At 41.9% G+C, this 21,800-nt stretch overlaps 1 protein-coding gene and 1 long non-coding RNA gene across 9 annotated transcripts in view; one reads left to right on the top strand and one right to left on the bottom strand.

The window, feature by feature from the left end:
- LOC137097173 (uncharacterized) overlaps positions 1-16,723 on the bottom strand; it is a 69,281-nt gene extending 52,558 nt beyond the window's left edge. The window contains exon 1 of one of the 3 annotated variants that reach the window (XR_010910018.1): positions 16,372-16,723. This is a non-coding gene — a long non-coding RNA (uncharacterized lncRNA). The remainder of the gene's footprint in view (positions 1-16,371) is intronic. The other 2 variants (XR_010910020.1, XR_010910019.1) reach the window with 2 other exon arrangements.
- Positions 16,724-17,126: 403 nt separating this feature from the next.
- The window catches only part of KMT2E (lysine methyltransferase 2E (inactive)), a 69,461-nt gene continuing 64,787 nt past the window's right edge, over positions 17,127-21,800 (top strand). For all 6 annotated transcript variants that reach the window (XM_060778352.2, XM_060778346.2, XM_060778350.2 and 3 more), the window contains exon 1: positions 17,127-17,422. The gene's annotated coding sequence lies outside the window, so the exon portion shown is untranslated. The remainder of the gene's footprint in view (positions 17,423-21,800) is intronic.

Raw genomic sequence — 21,800 nt, 5'->3', positions numbered from 1 at the left:
GAAACTGCTGTTCTAACAAATAAAGACTTCTCTCAATCAATTATAATGGAAGGCTTAGTCAGGGAAATAAGTCTTGTAGAAGGCCCCACTATAGATAGATACACATAGACACACACACACAGGGAGTATGAGAGAGAGGCTTGTGACGAGACATACCATATATACTCAAATAGAAGCCGAGGCACCTAATTTTGCTACAAAAAACTGAGAAAACTGATTGACTCGAGTATAAGCCGAGGGTGGGAAATGCAGCAGCTACTGGTAAATTGCAAAATAAAAATAGATACCAATTAAATTACTTTAATTGACGAATCAGTAGGTTATATATTTTTGAATATTTACAAAAATGGTAATTTAAGATAAGACTGTCCAACTCTGATTAAATTATTATTTACCTTCTTCAATGTAAATGTGCTTACGTATCCTTCCAATAATAATAAAGATAGCAATATAACAAATGTAATAATAACAATAAATATTGTTTATAAATAATAAACAATATGTGTATATACACAAATAATGAATGGAGCAATAACAATAATTATACAGCAAAATAATAAATGTATAATAGAGTAAAATGATAAATGTAGTAATAATAAATAGAACAAAATAATAAATGAAATAATAATAATAATAATAGTAATAACAGAGTAAAATAATAAATAACTTTGACTCAAGTATAAGCCGAGGGGGACTTTTTCAACCTAAAAAAAGGGCTGAAAAACTAGGCTTATACTTGAGTATATACAGTATATATGCATACCATTACCTATATATGGGGGGGGGGGGGGAAGGAGAAGAGAGATAACCAAACTTGTATTATTTTACCATACTATTTGTACTTCTGAAAAACTAAGGATTTCAAGAGACGAATCAAATCACTATAGCACTACTGATACTTTCCTCATAGCGGTATATGCAAACCTTGTCATTTTTTCATTAACCGCTCCTGTTTCATCCATATTTGACGACTTATTTATTACACTTGCACAAGATTATATTTCCTCTGCTAAGGTTAGCTATGGTAGTATTACAAAGAAACAATAGCATAATAATAAAAAAACAATGCAATGATTAATGAACTTAAAAAAGAGCCCTGGTCAAATGGTCAAAGATAAAAGTTACTTCCTGAAGCAATTAATGTTTACACATCTTTTAACTGGGGTTTTCTCTAAAGTAAGCTAAGCACCAAAGCTGAAGCAATATATGTTCCAAACTTGCTTCATTCTTTGGAGTATCCATATGAGCATATGCTCCATAATTTGGGTGAAAATTATGTATGCAGCATGGACCTAGACTGTGCCATAAAATATACCATCTGAACTTTTCCCGGAAACTAAATTTCTTCTTTATATTGTCAAGGGCTTTTGTTGTAGGTTTTTTGGGCTGCATGGCCTTGTTCTAGAAACATTGTCTCGTGATGTTTCACCTGTATCTATAGCAGGCATCCTCAGAGGTTGTGAGGCCCGCTGGAAACTAGGAAAATTGGGTTTATATATCTGTGGAATGTCCAGGGTGTGAGAAAGAGCTCTTATCTGACAGAGCTAGGCATGAATGTTTCAATTGGTCACCTCGATTAGCATTTGATGGCCTGACAGTTTTTAGGTGTCGCTTGTTACTGCCTCAGGGAATCCTTTCAGGTGATTAGCTGTCCCTGATTGTTTCTTGTCTGGAGTTCCCTTGTGTTTGAGTGTTGTTCTTTATTTACTGCTATAATTTTAAGGTTTTTAAATACTGGTAGCCAGATTTTGTTCATTGTCATGGTTTCTTTCTTTCTGTTGAAACTGTCCCTGTGCTTGGGAATTTCAACGGCTTCTCTGTGTAGCCTGACATGGTCATTATTCGAGTTTCTCTTATTACAACAACTAAGGTGGATCTACACTACATAATTAATGCAGTTTGTAAATTTATGTAGTATAATGCCAAGTAGCTGCCCCCCCCTCATTTTTGTTGGGGGGCTTAAAACAAGCTCTGTGATTCTTAAGAGTCAGAAATTCAATAGGTATGTTTGTATTATTTCTGTGGGGGGGGGGGGGGGGGAGAGAAAATCTGCACCAGTTTCTGTGCACAACCATTTGAGTGGGGAGAAATGTCACTACGTCAAAAATAGAATAGGGATCTTTCTAAAGAGTATACATTTGGGTATTTGAAACTTTCTCTGTTTAGTTACTGGAATGTAATAAAAAGACTAAGGAGTTGGCATTAGAGCATACAGCACAGCCTCTGTGCTGTATGGTCTAGATTGAACAGGATCTGTACAGCCAACTTGAAACTGAGAGAATTTGACTGCTACCTACCTGTCATTTCCTGAAAAAAAAACCCTTTTGAAAAGAATCATCCTCCTCTCAATCCCTCCACTAAAAATGACTCTACCACAAAGATTGTCATCTCTATGAATTATGCATGCCAGCTTCTGAGGAGTCAATGAAACATTAACCACTAACACTGCAATACTGATGAAGGCCAAGAACTCGGTATGTGGCAGTTCTTATTTTAATTAACTAATGTTGATAAATTATATTCAAAAGACAACCATATAAAAGTTTTATACAGCAGGATTTTGCACCATTATTTTCAAGTTCTATTTGGTAGTAAAAAGAAAAAAATCACAAGAGAAGTTCAATACATTCTTAGCCCAATTAACTGAACTATTTCAAGAACATAGAGAAGTGTGAAAGAGGAAATGAAAAAATAAATCCAGGCACATATGCAAAAGGGTGAGAAGCTCAATTTTTCTATTTATTTATTACATTTCTATGCCGTTCTTCCAAATTCGATGCCGAACTTACAGATAAAAGCAATACATAACATAACTAGATCAGTAACATATAAATATGAATTAAAAACCATTAAAATTATAAATGAACTATCATAACATGAACATATTAAACATTCTACAAGAGATGCACTTTGAACTTATGCTAGCTGTAAACTAAAACCTTCAGATGCTGGGGCAAGTGAAATCAGTTGACCACAGTGTAACACTTTCTGTGCCTGAACCTACATAGTACACTTGCTATTAATTCATATAGCTCTTTCCATTCCTACTTGGTGCCTCCCTCTCACAAATAAACAGTTTGCCTACTGGACAGATTAGGTAATCTGTAACACTTGGTAGCTCTGTGTGGTCCATGATGCCCCATGTGCACTTCACTACATACAACCAAACAGCCAGGTGGCAGGAAAACTGTGAAATATCAGTGCTGATAGCTTCAAGAAGTATCAATCATGACTAGGCTGCTAGCACAGAAGTAGTTATGTGTGTCTAGATGTATGCAAACTACTTCTGTTCTTGTGCTTGCACAAAAAAAAATTGTAAGGGAAGCATGCGTGTCTGCCTTTCATAGGCTCACAGATCTGTATCCCAAGACCTCATGTCCTGGCCCTATATGTGCAATCCTCACTCTAGGATTCCCATCCTCAATGTAATATTCCACCCAAACAAGATCTCACACCCATCAGTTAAGTGTCTTGGCCAAGAAAATGGTATTTGTTTTTGTAGAGCAGGCACCATGAGCTAAGAAACTCTTCGGTTACAAATCTGGCTTTTACAAGCCAGCTTCCCTACCTCAGACAGCACACTAAGCAAGCATTTGTTATTGTATATTTTTGAAATAAAAACCCACTGCAGATAAAATAAAAACAGAAATATAGTAGTACTTGGAATTTATTGGCTGAAAGAGGCTAGCCCTGGTTAGTACTTGGATGGGAGGCCACCAACAAATATTGGGTGTTGTAGGTTATACTTCAGAGAAAGGAACTGGCAAAACCAGCTCTGGGTATTCTTGTCTAAGAAAATGCCATCTAATGCATGTGTTTGCCATAAGTTGACAGGCAACTTGAAGACCTATACATAAAATTTATTTCTTTATTTCATATATTTATATCCCGCCCTTCTCCTCACAAGGGGAACTCAGCGCGGCCTCACATGAGCATCAGAGGATGCCAACAGCATAAATACCATAAAATTACAATTCACAATGAAATCATTTTAAAACATTATACAACATCATCAGTAAAATTTAACAATAAATTAAGAGATTAATGTGCCAGTAAAACCAAGCCGAGCCAGGAGAATCCATATCGCAAAATCCAAATTTCCTTTTCCTATTGCCGCTGGCCTCTAATTGAACGCCTGGCCCCAGAACCAGGTCTTCAGTTGTCCTCTGAAGGACAGGAGGGAGGTGGCTAACCTGATATCCTTAGGGAGAGAGTTCCAGATGGGGGGCCACTGCTGAGAAGGCCCTGTCTCTCGTCCCCACCAACCGCGTTTGCGAGAAAGGTGGTGTCAAGAGCAGGGCCTCTCCTGATGATCTTAAGCTTCATGATGGTTCATAGCAGGAGATACGTTCGGACAGGTAATCTGGGCCAGAACCGTTCAGGACTTTAAAGGTTAAAACCAGCACTTTGAATTGTGCTCAGAAGCTAATCGGCAGCCAGTGGAGCTGGCGCAACAGAGGAGTGGTATGCTCCCTGTACGCAGCTCCAGTTAATAACCTGGCCGCCGACCGCTAGACTAATTGGAGCTTCCAAGAAGTTTTCAAAGGCAGCCCCACGTAGAGAGTGTTGCAGTAGTCTATTTGGGATGTAACCAGAGCATGGACCACCGTGGCCAAGTCAGACTTCCCAAGGAACGGGCGCAGCTGGCGCACAAGCTGTACCACAATTCAAATAATACATACAGCCAGACCAAGTTTACAAATAGTTAACCTGCATGTACTAAAAGTTGTTCAAAATGCTACTTTAAGACTGCAAGTTAGTAATTTTAAAATTATCTACCAGCAACCTAAAGAGTTAGTTCTATTTAGATTCCTAGATTTGATTCAGATTTGTACTTGTTGGTTCAAGTTCCAAGGAACTGCAAAACATTAATAATAGCCAGAGGCACTTGTTTGAATTTCTTTTCAAAGACAACTCCTATGTTATTGCATCTGTTTTGCAATTCAAGACTGGTCATGGCCATGCTGGTACCACATTATATCTACTTAAAACAATGATTTCTGGACTATGTGCCCAAAGGCTTTTCACACTTCCATTTGTCTGCCCTTTAGGACGCAAAACCTATTTGTTTTCATCTATAATTATTTTATCTCTCTCCAATGAGGTTAAGTTGCAGTCAGGTTAAGGAAAAGGGCTGCTCAAAACTCAGTGTTTAGGCTCAGTAGCTCTCCCAAGTATAGCATTCTTGAAACCAACCAAAAAGAAATTATCTATATTTTGGTAGTCAAATGTTAAATTATTCATGTAATTCTTGGAATCATGACACGGTAGCAGCAAACCCTCTGATGATCTCCAAAAAAGGATATTCCAAATTGGGCTTGGAATTCCTACTGACTCAATCCTTGTCACCTGAATGCCCTGTATCCTCATCAAGAGATATGACAAAGGACAGGAAAAAAACCCCACACTTTCTGCTTTTCTTTCTTTTCTAAAGATTATAGATGGTTCAACTTTTAAGGAGACTAGGCCCTAACAAGGCTCTTTTTCTCCTTAGGTGACACAGCCAAAGGTACTGGTTACCTAGGCTTTATCTTTCTAAGGCTGGATTAAAGGACAGGAGGCTTTGAGTAGAGAGGAATCAACCTCTTTGGGTTCTCCATAACTATCAACAAGTAGAATATTCTCTCTGCTTATTCTGTCAATTGAGCTATAGATCTTTGTTAGGTTGTAGTGACCCAGAAGAGGAATAGCAAAGCATGTTTTTTTGACACTGTACAAGATTTAATAATTCTCTAAGGCCGTGTCCTAACCAAACCAGACAACTGCAAGAAGGTCTACTGCCACAGCTTTTTGCTTGCCATAGAAAATAACACGCCAACTTCTAACACAGTTCTTTACTTGTAGACTGCGAGGATGAAAATCTGGTCCACAAGCCTCTTTCCTCTTTATTTTATTTCTGCTCCTTTTACACTGTCTGCCACTTCTTCCCTGTCCTGGAATTTTCTGCCTTGATATTCTAGATTATATGGCTGTGTGGAAAGGTCCTGAGCTATCTGAGTCCACACTGCCATGTATTCCAGTTCAAAGCAGATAATGTGGGATTTTATTCAGCTGTGTGGAAAGGGCCCCAGAATATCAAGGCAGAAAACCCCACAATATCGGCTTTGAACTCGAATATATGGCAGTGTAGACTTGGACAACCCTGTTCAAGGCAGATATTGTGGGATTTTCTGCTTTGATATTCTGGGTTATATGGCTGTGTGGAAGGGCCATTAGGGCCCTTCCACACAGCCATATAACCCAGAATACCAATAGCCCACAAATCTTCCTTGAACTGAGGGCCCGTCCACACAGCCATATATCCCAATACACTGAAGCAATGAACCTCCTTGCTTCAATTTAATGTTCTGCCACCAGATATTTATTGCTATTTTATCTTGGTTTTGATACTTGTCTAGTTTGATTTCTAATTTGATTTGTGGCAGGGATATCCAAACTGGTTTGTTTACAACCGTTTTAAACTTTTGATCCTTTGCTATGTTTATTGTGCTTTGATTTGAGGTGTTTTGTCTTAAATTTTAATTGTTATATTTTTATTTTTATATATTTTTGGTGTATATTTTTATTGTCCTGGTTTTTGTTGTATCGCCTATGCTGCTCTTGTATGTATTGTTCCTGTCTTGTTATTAAAGTTGTTAGGGACTGTTTAGTGGGTCTTGTGCTCCGCTTTTTGTATTTTTTTTCCACCTCAGCTCCCCCCCCCCCCTTTTAACACAAGGGTTAACAAAATACACGGATAATAACACAGCCCAACCAAAAAGTGTTTTTTCTTGGTGTCTTTTTTTAGGCCTGTTCCTGGGGTTATTCGGTGTGCTGATTCAGAAAATATTGGATAGACCACATCAGCTCTAGATTATTAAATATGGTTTTCTGTGGGGGAGCAGATGGTGACTACTGGCTGGCATATGTTTTGTATCAGAAATTAGAGCTGATGTGGTCTACCCAATGCAATTTTCTGATTCAGCATGCCAAATCGAATATAAAGTTGACCAAAATGATTTGTAACCCTTTTGGTACTCATGTTGGAGAGTGGTTCCTGGTTAAAAAAAAAAAAAAGGTTGGGAACCACTGTTCTAACAGATATGACAGCCTTGGGCCACCACCCCTACCAGCCTCAATGTATGCCTGAAACGTAAACTTCTTTTGGTCACATGCTGTCCCTACACTTGCCAGCAGGGTTATATTTTAGTGCCCAACAGGAGTAATAACAAGTTGACATGCTTGCTATCACCAGTTCTGAGGGGAGAAGACATTGAGCAAGCATACAGCCTTTGCCATAAATCTCCAACATCCAGATGGCCACAGCTGTCTACTGCAGTCAAAGAAAGAATTCAAATCATAATTCTTATAAACAACCACATAGTCACATATTTCATAAGCATTAAAACCATTAAGAGATCGCATGCAAACAGTGGAGAGGATATTCCACAGCCACTGTTGCACTTCCCTAGTTCCCATACCAACTGAAGGGTCTTTCCTGGGCTTTTGAAAACGACTGACTGCTAAAGGGGCTTCTGTACTCAATCCTGACATGCTTTGGTAAAATACTGCTTAAATATGTTTTAAACAAACAGTTAGCTGCTTAAATATATTTTATACCAACTGTTTAAATGTGTATTTGCGTTCCCAATTGTGTCTCTTTTTTAAAATGTTGTGAGAAAGGTGTGATATACAATACATACATAAATAAAATGGCTGCGGGAACATGGCAAGATAAATATATTTTGAGGAACCATTTTGAAAAGTAGAAAGTATTTGTTTAAGCTAAAGGCACTGTCTGAAAAGCAATCAAATAAATGGACTTTAATATTTTTGAACTCAAAATAGATCTACTCAGTCATCGGATTTAGACCAAATTTAAAACCTAGTTGTTGCAGCAATTTTTGTTTCAGGGAACAAGGCCTGTTCAAATTATAGTTTCAAAAAAATAGGGGAGGCTTTGGCCTTCCGGATCTTAAACTGTATTACGAGGCATGTGCATTGATATGGATCAAGGACTGGTCGAATCTCACAAAAAATTAAAATATTAACCTTAGAGGTTTACGTAAAGGATGGCTCTTCTATATGTGGTATCAGAGGAAAAAACTGGAAAAAAAAACTTTGGGAATCATTTTATCAGATCCTCACTCATGAAAGTTTGGGAAAAGTATAAAAGAAATTGGTATACGAAGACCCCAATGTGGGTATCCCCATTAGAGGCAAATCAAAAGACGACTGTTAGGTTGGATTACATGACCGACCTACGGAGACATTTTAATTAAAAGGAATGGTACGTTTCATCTAAAAACGCAAGAAGAAATATTCCAACAGTTTAAGAGTGCTATGTTTTAAAGGGCACAAGGAAGAAGAATGGAAGTCAACAAATCTCCTTCTTCTTCTTTTCTCTTTTTGCTTTAAACTTTATCATACTATATAATGTATTTTATGTTATCCTTATGTAATAATTAATAAAAACTATTTAAAAATTGTAGTTTTATAGGACTATATAAATATATCTATGCAGTGTAAAACTATGACATAAAGGTATTTTCTATTGTTTATAATAGAAATAGTATAGCATAACTTGATTCAGTATATTGAAAATCTGTTGGAAAATGTACCCATTACACTATGGTTTGAGGACAGGTACATATTTTACTGCAACACAATGTTTTCTACTAATCATCTAGAACAGGGGTCCTCAAACTTTTTAAGCAGAGGGCCAGGTCACAGTCCCTCAAACTGTTGGGGAGCCGGATTATACAAAAAAATTGAATGAATTCCTATGTACGCTGCACATATCTTATTTGTAGTGCAAAAAAAAAACACCTTTAAAAACAATGCAATAATTAAAATGAAGAACAATTTTAACAAATATAATCTTATTAGTATTTCAATTGGAAGTGTGGGCCTGCTTTTGGTTGATGAGATAGGATTGTTATTGTTGTGTGCTTTCAAATCGTTTCAGACATAAGTTGACCCTGAGTGAGGGCCGGGTAAATGACCTTAGAGGGCCGTTAGCGGCCCCTGGGATTTAGTTTGAGGATCCCCGATCTAGAAAATCATTCAGACTCATCACTTCTTTGAGGATATAAAAAGGTTGCCAGAAGGTAATCACCCAGAACACAGATTGTGTTCTAATGATTTCAGCACACCTTCTTCAGAATTATTCATACTCATAGGTGAATTTATTACAACTTGTTCTGCTTAAAGGTCAACTTTACACTCAAAGATAAGCCTACTTTGACTTGGTGATCCCCATATTCCTTTTTTATTACCGCCATCTGTCATTGTACGCTTTCTCTGTAACAACTTTGTAAATAAGCCAAGGACAAACTCAAATTATCTGGTACTCAAGTTTTCCAAGCTCTCTGCACATGGATAACATATAACAGGGAATCCACAATGATCAATCAAAATTTTGGGGTGATACAAAGAACAATTCTCTACAAACAGAGCCATCATTAGTGATTGATACATACCACAGTACAAATAGTGGTATCATGTTTTCAAATTCAAGACTGCTTTCAAGAAAAGATGTGAAAACCAAAATATTTTGATGCTTTTTGCCAGTTTTTATGATTATCAAAACAGTACATTCTACAGTGTTGTAAGGCTAATAAGAATTTATCAAGGTCATGCTTATGGAAATAAAGAGAACTGCCTTATATAATAAGATTTTAGGTTATGCAGAACGAATTCTAATGGTGTGTTCTTCCATCAACAAAATAAATGTCTAAGGGAAACTAACAATTAAGAGGAATAATCTAGCTGTTTAAAGTGTGAACACAAAACACTAAATCTAATTGCTGTTCCCAAGTTGCATGACTCTACTAACTCAAAGGAAAATTGGTTTATTAACATTATATGTTCCACTGATTCAATGAGCGTGCTCTAGTGCAAACTAGCACTGAATTTTTGTTACGTGACTTCCAAGTTGATTCTGAGGGCCCTTCCACACAGCCATATAATCCAGATTATCAAGGCAGAAAATCTCACAATATCTGCTTTGGACTGGGTTATCTGAGTCCACACTATTATATATTCCAGTTCAAAACAGATATTGTGAAATTCTGTGCCTTGATATTCTGGGTTACATGGCTGTGTGGAAGGGCTCTGAGTTATGGAGAACCTACTATTGGATTTTCTTGGTAAGATATATTCAGAAGCCTTTGCCTTCAGCCTGAAAATGTGACTTTCCCAAGGTCACCTATAGTGGGTTTCCAATTCTGGTCTCCAGAGAAATAATGCTCAAATCACAACACTACAAGGCCCATACAACTGAAATAACCGGTTTCCCAATAGAGAAAGGTGGGCCTTTAATACAGAAGCTTAAAGCTACTTGTCTATAGTCAGCTATCATTTTTCTACTGGAAAATGGCTTAATAAAAGCAAATTAGTATATTTGAAACATACTTATCTAGACTATCTAGATCTAGAATGTTATATACTGTATAAAGGTAATTAGGAGATAAAGCTAATTTTTTCCATTCAAATAGAAAGTGGGCTTGTTCACTTATCAGAAAACTTACTTTCCCATTTTAAGAAAAACGAACTTCAAATAGCTCCACTCCAATTATATAAGATTATATTTCTAAAGTTTTATACCTATTTTAAAACATACCATATTATCGGTAATTGTAGTATCCAGCAACACATTTAAAATGATCAGCTCAGCTGTCCATAAATTAAGGCCTAAAGATCATAATTAATGTCAAGATTGATCTAAGTGGAAGACACCAAACTCATAATTTGTTTACAAGAATAAATATACTGCCAGCTAGAAATATTATTTTAATAAAACACCAGGCTTTTTTTCACCATCAATTTCAAATTCTTTATAACTCTTGGTTTGAGTTGGAAAGCTATTGTTGCCCAAGAACATTACCTGGAGATTAGAAGAGATTTAATGAAGCCATAAAGGTTGGCTTTCCTAACTCAGGGATCAAGGGCCTAAATAGATAATTGGTAGTCCCAACTTCACATTGTGAAGTTGGGACTAATGAAGCCATAAAGATTGGCTTTCCTAACTCACGGATCAAGGCCCTGAATAGATAATTGGCAGTCTCAACTTCACATTTACCCAATTCTGGTTAATTCAAGAGATTAGTTGGGACTACCAACAGGATTGAGGCTACAGGCTTAGACTTCCAGACTATGGATTTTTTAAAACCAGGAATTCCTCAACAGCAGGGGTCAGAGGGCCCTTCCACACAGCCATATAACCTAGAACAGGGGTCCTCAAACTAAGGACCGGGGGCCAGATGTGGCCCTCCAAGGTAATTTACCTGGCTGTCGCTCAGGGTCAACCTAATCTGTAACAACTTGAAAGCACCAACAACAACCCTATTTCATCAGCCAAAAGCAGGCCCACAGTCCCTATTGAAATACTAATCAATTTATATTTATTAAAATTGTTCTTCATTTTAATTATTGTATTTTAAAGTGGTTTTTGCACTAAAAATAAGATGTGTGCAGTGTGCATAGGAATTCATTCATTTTTTTCTAATTATAATCCGGCTCTTCAACCCTTTTGAGGTATACTTAGGCCCTTCAATGTATACATAAACAGACCTGGCCCTCTGTTTAAAAAGTTTGAGGACCCTTGAGCTAGAATATCAAGGCAGAAAATTCCACAATATCTGCTTTGGACTGGTTTATCTGAGTCCATACTGCCATTTATTACAGTTCAAGGCAGAAAATGTGGGATTTTATCCAACTGTGCATAAAATGTGGGGTTTTATTCAACTGTGCAGAAGGGGCTTCATCTGCAAACAAAAAAGACATGCCTACAGCTCAAAAGAATTTTTAAGCCCATCAACTGCCTCCTTACTATATCCCTGCCAACCTATCCTGTATTTTCTCTGCAAAGAGTGTGTTTCATTAGGGAAAAAGAACAACTCCAAAGACAGAATTTATCAGGTTTGCTCCCCGTGTATGTATCAGGCACCTAAGGGCCCTTCCACACAGCCATATAACTCAGATTATCAAGGCAGATAATGCACAATGTTTTGAACTGTATTACATGTCAGTGTAGACTCGGGGCCCTTCCACACAGCCTTGTAGCCCAGAATATCAAGACAGATAATCCACAATATCTGCTTTGAACTGGATTATCTGAATCCACACTGCCATATAATACGGCTCAATGTGAACTTTATACAGCTGTGTGGAAGGGGCCTAAACTAAGGCCCTTTCCACGCAGATGTATAAAATCCCATTTTAGGTAGACCCCTTTCAAGTCTACCTAAAACGGGATCAAACTGGCCAAGCTTTTCCACAAGCTAAGCTATAGACCAGGGGTCCTCAAACTAAGGCCCGAGGGCTGGATATGGCTTCCAAGGTAATCTACCTGGCCTTCGCTTAGCGTCAACCTTAGTCTGAAACAATTGGAAAGCACACAACAATCCTATCACATCAGCCAAAAGCAAGCCCACACTTTCCACTGAGTTTATATTTGTTAATTATTGTATTGTCATAATGTGTCGTTTGCACTACAAATAAGATATGTGCAGTGTGCATACAAATTAATTCATGGTGTTTTTTTTCAAATTATAACCTGGCCCTCCAACAGTTTGAAGGACTGTGACGTGGCCCACTGTTTAAAAGGTTTGAGGACCCCTGGACTAGAAGGACATGGGAGATTGATGGAGAGCTAGGAGCATTTAGGGCACACGTCTAGATGATGGGTGGGAAGAACTGATTTACATTTCAGTTAGCTGATAAGTTAGATTGGGCCCTCTGTTTAAAAAGTTTGAGGACCCCTGGACTAGAAGGACATGGGAGATTGATGGAGGGCTAGGAGCATTTAGGGCACATGTCTAGATGATGGGTGGGAAGAACTGATTTACATTTCAGTTAGCTGATAAGTTAGATTGGGCCCTCTGTTTAAAAAGTTTGAGGACCCCTGGACTAGAAGGAATGGGAGATTGATGCAGGGTTAAGAGCAAGGAAGACTCCAGCAATACATGGAGCGGGAGTTGCCAGATGTTCAAGCTGGGTTTAGAAAAGGCAGAGGAACGAGAGACCAGATTGCCAATATCCACTGGATAATGGAGAAAGGCAGGGAGTTTCAGAAAAACATCTATTTCTGCTTCATTGACTATTCTAAAGCCTTTGACTGTGTGGATTATAATAAATTGTGGCAAGTTCTTGGTGGGATGGGCATACCAAGCCACCTTGTCTCTCTCCTGAGGAATCTGTACAAGGACCAAGTAGCAACAGTCAGAACTGACCACGGAACAGACTGGTTCAAGATTGGGAAAGGCGTACGGCAAGGCTGCATACTCTCACCCAACCTTTTTAACTTGTATGCAGAACACATCATACAATGTGCGGGGCTTGATGAATGCAAAGCTGGAGTGAAAATTGCTGGAAGAAACATTAACAACCTCAGATATGCAGATGACACCACTCTGATGGCTGAAAGTGAGGAGGAGCTGAGGAGCCTTCTAATCAAGATGAAAGAAGAAAGTGCAAAAGCTGGGTTGCAGATAAACATAAAAAAACCAAGATTATGGCAACAAGAATGATTGACAACTGGGAAATAGAGGGAGAAAATGTGGAGACAGTGATAGACTTTGTATTTCTAGGTGCAAAGATTACTACAGATGCAGACTGTGGCCAGGAAATCAGAAGACGCTTACTTCTTGGGAGGAGAGCAATGTCCAATCTCGATAAAATAGTAAAGAGTAGAGACATCACACTGGCAACAAAGACCCGCCTAGTCAAAGCAATGGTATTCCCTGTAGTAACCTACAGATGTGAGAGTTGGACCTTAGGGAAGGCTGAGCGAAGGAAGATAGATGCTTTTGAACTGTGGTGTTGGAGGAAAGTTCTGAAAGTGCCTTGGACTGCGAGAAGATCTAACCAGTCCATCTCCAGGAAATAAAGCCCGACTGCTCATTGGAGGGAAGGATACTAGAGACAAAGTTGAAGTACTTTGGCCACATCATGAGGAGACAGCAAAGCCTAAAGAAGACAATTATGCTGGGGAAAGTGGAAGGTAAAAGGAAGAGGGGCCAACCAAGGGCAAGATGGATGGCATCCTTGAAGTGACTGGACTGACCTTGAAGGATGTGGGGGTGGTGACGTCTGACAGGGAGCTCTGGCGTGGGCTGGTCCATGAGGTCACGAAGAGTTGGAGACGACTGAATGAATGAACAACAAGAGCATTTAGGGCACATGTCTAGGGAATGGGTGGGAAGAACTGATTTACATTTCAATTAGCTGATAGTTAGATTGGACCCTCTGTTTAAAAAGTTTGAGGACCCCCTGGACTAGAAGGACATGGGAGATTGATGGAGGGCTGGGAGCGTTTAGGGCACATGTCTAGATCAGTGGTTCTCAACCTCGGGTCCCCAGATGTTTTTGGCCTACAACTCCCAGAAATCCTAGCCAGTTTACCAGCTGTTAGGATTTCTGGGAATTGGAAGGCAAAAAACATCTGGGGACCCCAGGTTGAGAACCACTGGTCCAGATGATGAGTGGGAAGAACTGATTTACATTTCAGTTAGCTAATTGTTAGATTGGGCCTTCTGTTTAAAAAGGTTGAGGACCCCTGGACTAGAAGGACATGGGAGATTGATGGAGGGCTAGGAGCATTTAGGACACAAGTCTAGGGGATGGATGGGAAGAACTGATTTATTATTATTATTATAACTTTATTTGTACCCCGCTAGCATCTCCCGAGGGATTCGATGCGGCTTACACAGGCCGAAGCCTCAAAACACAATACAATACAATACCTAAAGCAAATTAAAAACAGTTAAGCACAGTAAACAATAACGGTAACAATACAACGAGACACTATTAAAACTGGGCCGGCCAGAGTAGTGGGTACAGGATTAAAAACTTGGATGTTTGAACGGGCATTCAGTTAAACAGTGCAATGAATGTGATGATTACAGGAATGGAAATTTGGACAACGGATTGGATCACAACTCTAGTTATGAGATGCATTGTGTTGTCTATTGTTGTGTCAATATTGTATATTATGCTTTTATGTTTTTAAATTGTATATTGTTGATTGATTCTTATCCTGTTGTAAACCGCGTTGAGTCGCCTGTTGGGCTGAGAAACTGCGGTATACAAGTAAAGTAATAAATTAAAAGTGCTGATGTGGCGGGAGGAATGTAGGATTATAAAATAAGTGGTGTGCAGTGATCTTGGTTCTACTAAAGTGCTTCTAGGACTTAGTATTGGAGGTTCCTAATCTGAAACGGCACATCGGAACAGCCAGGTTTTCAAATTCTTTCTGAAGACTGCCAATGTCTGAGATCTTTTGGGAGGGCGTTCCAAAGTCCATTTCAATTAGCTGGTAGTTAGATTGGGCCCTCTGTTTAAAAAGTTTGAAGACCCCTGCTATATCCCGTTTGTTCGCAAGGACACAGCAATTCGCATCCTTCCTCCTGCAAATGGCTGTTTACCCCCCTCCCCCTCGAGCCAGGACTGTCACGAGGTAGGCCGGCCTCCCTCCTTGCTCCTCTTGCTGGGAAGGAGCGAGAACTTTCCCTCGCAGCAGCTCTATGCAGATGTGAGGCGGGGGAAGGAAGCGACGCCCTTCACCTTGAGGGAGGGGGAGGAAAGCCAGCGCTTGTTAGGTCAGCTGCTGGGCCCGAATAGGGAGGAGGAAAAACCAACGCAGCACCCCTCCCCCAACCAACGAAAGCGAGCTCCCAAGCCAAACAAGCCGCGAGCACGGCCAGCACCGCCTCTTCCTTGGGGCCCGGCCAAGCCCCACACAAAAATGCAACACGGTCACGTGACCTTCGGCGGACGTGCCACTCGCTCCCCCCTCAAGGGACACCCGGCGCCATCTTGGATTGACGCAGTTACCCAGCTCCCGACACCACCACGCCGCCGCCTCCGCTTCCCTTCATCCCCCGCCGGCAGAAGGCAGCCGGGCTGAGCTTCTTTCGCCCTAGCTCCGCTCACGACGCTCTCCAAGCGCGCCGCTCCAGCACCCACCCTCCCCTCCGTCCAGAGGCCATCATGGCGCCCGTTTTCTCCCTCTGCGCCAGCCGCCCTCCACAGCGGCCCCTGCTGCAGGATGATGTCACCGCCAGCCAATCCCAGCGTGCCTCCGTGGCTCGCGCCGGAAGCCCATTGGCTCCCGCTGTCCCCGCCCCCTCCGCCTGATCCAGCGCGTGCTCCGCGGTTCGCTGCGGAGAAACTGCCAAGGCAGGAAGGAAGGGCGGGGGAGGGGGAGAGGGGAGGAGGAGCACCAAAACGACAAGCGGCGGTCGCCATTGCAGAACCACGCAGCCAATACATCCAGTAAAAAAAGGGGGACAAACGAAATAAAACACTGGGGATTCGACAAAGGGGGGTGGACACGAGGAGGGAAGACATCCACGAGCATCCACCGAGTCACCCTCGCCGCCTTCTCACCCCTCTGCGCACTCGGAGCCCCGCTTTCTCGGGGTCCCGTTGCCTTCTCGGGGTCGCAAGCTGCTGTTCTTCTCTCAGCCTCGGCTGCTTCCTCCTCTTCCTTCCTCCGCAGCGGCGAGTCTGTGTGGCCGGCTTGTGACGAAGGGAGCCCGCCTCCTCCTCCTGCCTTCCCTCCCTCCCCTCTCCCTCCGCCGCTCGGCTGTCTCGGCTCCATCAAGGCAGGGAAAGCGCTGCCAGGCGGGCTTTTATCTGGCGCCTCGAGTTTGCGCACTAGAGGAGGCTCGCGCACTCAGCCCCCTGGTGGGCGGCCAGCGAAAGCGGAAGGGACGGGAAGCAGGCCGAGCGCGAGAGCGAGGAGGAGGGGGGGGGAGAAAGAGAGAGAGAGAGCGCGCGCGCACGCCGCCCTTCTGTTCGGCCCGAGAGACAATACGGTTTCTCCTCACAGCCCACTCGGGAAGGGAAGGCGTTAAGAGTCCCGTTCGTGTTCCAAGAAGAGGCCCCCACGCCAAAGGAGGGTCGCTTTCGACGCTTCTCTTTCCCCTCAGGAGAAAGCCGGAGAGGCCGCCCAACACAAGCCCTCACTCCCTTCCTTTATTCTGAGGCGAAATGGACCCGGCGCAGGGCTTCCCTTCCTTCGGCCTGCAGCCCGAAAGCAAAATGGCGGCGGCTTGGCTTCGCCTTGGTAACCCTGCCCCTGCCAGGCGGGGCGGGTGAACCCCGTGCAGAGGGAGGAGGGGAGGGAGGAAGGGGGGGGGGGAGGAGTGCCGACGCCATTTTCCCAGAGAGAGAGAGAGAGAGAGAGGGAGGCAGTGACATCCGAGGCAGCGTAGGCGGCGGCGAGAAGGCAGGCAGGCAGGCAGGAGCGGCGGCGGCGGAGGCGCGGGGGTTGTGCAGAGGTCCTGAGGAGAAACAGCCCCCCGCAGCCCGCCCTCCAGCCGCCGGCCCTTCCTCTCTCCCTCCTTCCTTCCTTCCTTCGCGCATCCCCACATCCGGAGCCCGCATTGTTTTGGTCGGAGAGGGGCTGCGGCGGCCGGGCCTGCGACCATTCCAGGTGAGTCTGCGCCTCCAGGGAAGCCCCTCCGCTCCCTGGCTGTCAAGCCCTGAGGAGGAGCCGGGGGAGACGCCGCTCCAAGGGGCAAGCAGGGCAGTCTCTCCCCACAGCGTTCAGGAAGGGGGAGTGCGCCCTTTTTAAGAGGCCCCTTCCACACAGCCGAATACAATCCCACATTACTTGGGGGGGGGGGGGATGCCTTGAGGGGCTTCATCCTCCCTGGAATTCTCAGGGTGGTCCGCGAGAAGGCCTTACTGGTACATTATTTAAACTGTTATGTTGATTCATATCATGATCTGATCACCATGCTCAATATATCCCATATGCATGAGGGTATTGGGGTAACAATACAAAAGGTTTGCTAGGGTAGATCCTCACCCCCCCCCCTTTTGAATCAAACTCAGCACCACCCCCACCACCCTCCCGAATCAAAATCTTGGCTATGGGCCTGCCTGGAATATTTGGCAGAGTGGACTCAGGCAATATTGTGAGATTTCCTGCCATGATATTCTGAGTTAGATATAATAATAATAAGGGCCCAGGCTCCTCACAAAAACAATCTGTCACTGGGAAAGCTTCTATTCCTCTCATCGTTCCCCTTCGCGTCCAAAGGAAGCCATCGCCAAGCTTTTCTGTAGGTCTTCTTTGAAGAGAGAGAGAGGAGAGGCGATGGCTTCCTCTGTGTTGCCTCCAATGTAGATGAGATTCCGGTGGCAGCGCCAATATGGCTCGTGATGGGCCTAATCCTCCCTCCCTCCCACCCGCACACACCCCCACCTCATTTTACCTTCCATCTTTCGCTGGTGGGCCACATAAAAGGGGGTAGTGGCGGTGGATGGGGGGTGGGTATGATCCCCCCGATGCAGGCCTGTAGCCGGGGGGGGGGGGGGTTAGGGGTTCACCCCCCCCCAATTTTTCATGTTAAAAAAACCCCCTGGTTTATTCATGAATTTTCACTAGTTAACCAAATCTCCATGCTAAGTCTATGAGACGCAAAAAATTAAGAGTCCCTCCAGAACTGCAAGCATTATCTCAAGCAAATATTGACAATTTATTCACACTGTCATTCCTTGCAGCAATAGCCGATGTAGGGAAGCAACCAAGGGGGGAGTGTTGAATGCTCTCAATAAGGAGGCCAGACTTGGTGGAGGTGGTTGACAGGGGCAGAGCTGCAGGCTATTAAAGGCTGCTCTGCCCCCTGTTGTGCTCTTTGCTTCAGAGTGAGCTAGGAGGCAGGTTTCAACGACCCCCCCCCTGAAATTTTCAACCCCCACCCGAAATTTTCAACCCTCCATGAATTTTTTTTTCTGGCTATTCTCCCGCATCCTTTTGGGCGACGCAAACCTTTGGTGGGAGAGCCCCCCTTGCAGGAGGAGGAGGAGAAACAAACGGTCCTCTGTGTGGGACTAAATAGGATAGGAGAAACCCAATACGCCCCCCTTCTCCTCATCGAGGGATGTGTGGGGGAGCCTTGTCAACGCTCCCTTTTGAGCATTGGCATTTGGAAGTGTTTCTTCTCCCCCCCCCCATCCCATCTCCCTCCCCGTCGGTTTGTTTCCATTGCCTCCAAAAAGGCGGATCATGGAAGGGCTCCCCTCCTCCTTCCCCCTTCTTCCTCCTGAAGGCATATTTGAGAGAATTTTAAACCGTCTTTCGAAACATGGATGACCCGCAGTGACCGCGGGAGGAGGCATGCCACACTTCGGAAGTTACTTTCCCTCCAAATGGAGTTAAAAACTGTAATTTCCCTCTTTTGTCCTTTAGAGATTCTAAAAATGGCGGCCCCGGGCTGATGTTGTGGTAATCTAATCAGCTCGGGTCCTCCACACCCCATGCAGTGCGTTTGTCTGCAGCACATTATAGGCTTAATATGCTTCAATCACAAAGCTGTCTTCTTCGAATTATGGACAAAACATCTTCCCTCCCAATGCCGGGTTCCAGCTGATTGATTTTATTTGGGTATTTGTGCGGAAAGGCAAGTCAACCCGACCCCTCTTAGGGGAGGGGAGAGATGAGGGACCTGTGTAGCTGCGGTGGTGCTGTGTTTGTGTGTTTGAAATGAGTTCATAATGTATGCCATATTAATCTTTTCACTTTTGTTCCTAAAATGGAGGACAAGTTCCTCTCAGCCCCTTCTGCCCGGTTTGTGCTGTGATGCTTCCCCAAGACCGTTTTAAGCATGAAGACATATTTAAACATGAGATTATGATAGAGCTGTCAAACAATATAATGTCTTATCTATTAATAGCGTCTCCCTTATCCATAGTTTGCCTTTTCCCTAAGGAATTATCAGGAGAAATTTACAACTTCTTTGCTTGCCCCCAAACCGTTTTGGGTTCTTACTCTGCGTTGTATATATTTTTCTTCACACAAAAAAAAACATCCTTATGCATATGAAATACACATTTTTGTTTGAAATGATGTTTCATGCCTATATTCTACTCACAAATGGTAGTGTATTTAAAACTGCCACCTTTTCCACCCAATAAACCTCTCTCTCTCCTGCTTGCCAAGTAAATAAATAATAAATGTATTTCTACTTTGTTGAAAACAGTGGAGAGTGCCATGTTTATATAACAGTATATGAAAGTTTCAGTTCCTTATGTTTTTATGATTTTGCAGCTCAATGGTGTTGAGGCCCAAATCGTAGGGACCTCTAGTCTTTAACAGTCCTATGAGAAATATTAGCACTGGATCCCTTTCCCACATTAACAACATTAATTTACATATGGTAACTTTCACTGTCTTGCATAATTGACAGCCTATTTCTTAGGTATGTAAGAGAGAGCAAGGTATGCATTACAAAGCTATTCATGCATACCTTCAAGTGTGATGTGAATCCCAGACCATGACGGTTTAAGCATAGTGTAGTATAATTGTTCAGGAACATTAATCTTATCAGAATTACTACCATTTTAATGATACGTGTTTATGTCCTATGGCATACTCATAAGTCTAAACAAAAAGATTAGTCATAGAATTTAAGTTCAGTTACTCATTTCATTTTCACGTATACCAAGTTTTTTTTTGTTATTGCTTACAGTGTCAACATTTTGTTGTTTGATACAAATGAGATCCAAACATAACATTTACACGAATGTTCTGGCAAGAGTGCACTTTGTTACATATTCCATAATTGCTGAAATATATGCTGAAAGAAGCCATCACTAGAATTTTGTGTTTGTTCAGAACCCACCTGTCAATCTAATCTCTTCATATAGAATTGAAGCCATCTTAAACCCTTTGTTCTACATTGTTCCTAACCTTCCCTGCTGGCAATGTTACATCCCTACTGGTGGATATGACCTTCCAGTTCAGAATTATTCATATAAAAACCTCATGCTTACTTAGAAATAAGTTCAATTTTATTCAGTTGACTTACTCTCAGCTGTGCATAGGATTGTAGTTTAACAATGCAATCCTTCTACACACCTGAGAAATCATTCTCACTGTGCTCAATTGTACTTCCTGCCAGAAAACTATTCGTAAGATTGCAATCTAAATTATATTCTAATTATCATTTAAAGACTGAATTAGAAAATAGCCATCAGTAGACTCAAAGTATGGCTTCTTACTAAACCATTTGTTTCTGTTTCTGTGGTTCAGAAACTGGGTGGGTTCTCTCCTGTCCTTGGGGATGTTTCTAAGGCAGGTCCTTGGCATTAAAATGATGGCTAAAGTTGCATCACAGTAAAAACAAAATTATTAGTAGATTTAAAGAACAAAAATATTTGAAATTCAAAGTTGATACAGTTGTCTCCCAAGATTCTTGAGATATGCAATTAAAATTTAAATAAAATACATTGAAGAACTGCAAAAATAATTTTTTATGTAAAAAGGCATACAATCCTGTCATATTTTGGGATCTAAGCAGGATCAGGCTTTGTTAGCATTTGGATAGGAGAGCACAAACAGATACCAGGTGTTGTGGGCTATATTTCATAGAGAAAGCAATGATAATCAGTATTTTTTTTTTTTGCCTAAGAAAACCCTATGAAATTCATGGTGTTGCGATAAGTTGGCAGACGCCCTGAAGGCACTTAGAATACTGGCTAGATATTTGGAAAACAACAACCTGAATATAGGGTTTGTCACTATGAAATGGTTTTGATTCAGTGAACCAAACACTTCGTTTTAACATGATGAGGGCCATGGTAATGACATTTAATAAAACATTACATAATCTATATCTCCATATATGGAAAGACGTTAATATATTTCACTTATGTTATTCATGCTTACATATAATTAAGAGCTGTGAAGAATTGCATCCTCAATCTTTTACATAACACGGTTTTTCAACAGGTAGTAATGGGGGAAAGGAAGTTAAGATATAGACCTTTTTATTCCTAATATTCTTTTAAAAGTGCAGTGATAC

Source organism: Anolis sagrei, chromosome 5 (genome assembly GCF_037176765.1).
Source record: "Anolis sagrei isolate rAnoSag1 chromosome 5, rAnoSag1.mat, whole genome shotgun sequence".
Classification (NCBI taxonomy): domain Eukaryota; kingdom Metazoa; phylum Chordata; class Lepidosauria; order Squamata; family Dactyloidae; genus Anolis; species Anolis sagrei.
The sequence above is the reverse complement of the archived record's forward strand: the minus strand, read 5'-3'. Positions and strand labels throughout refer to the sequence as shown.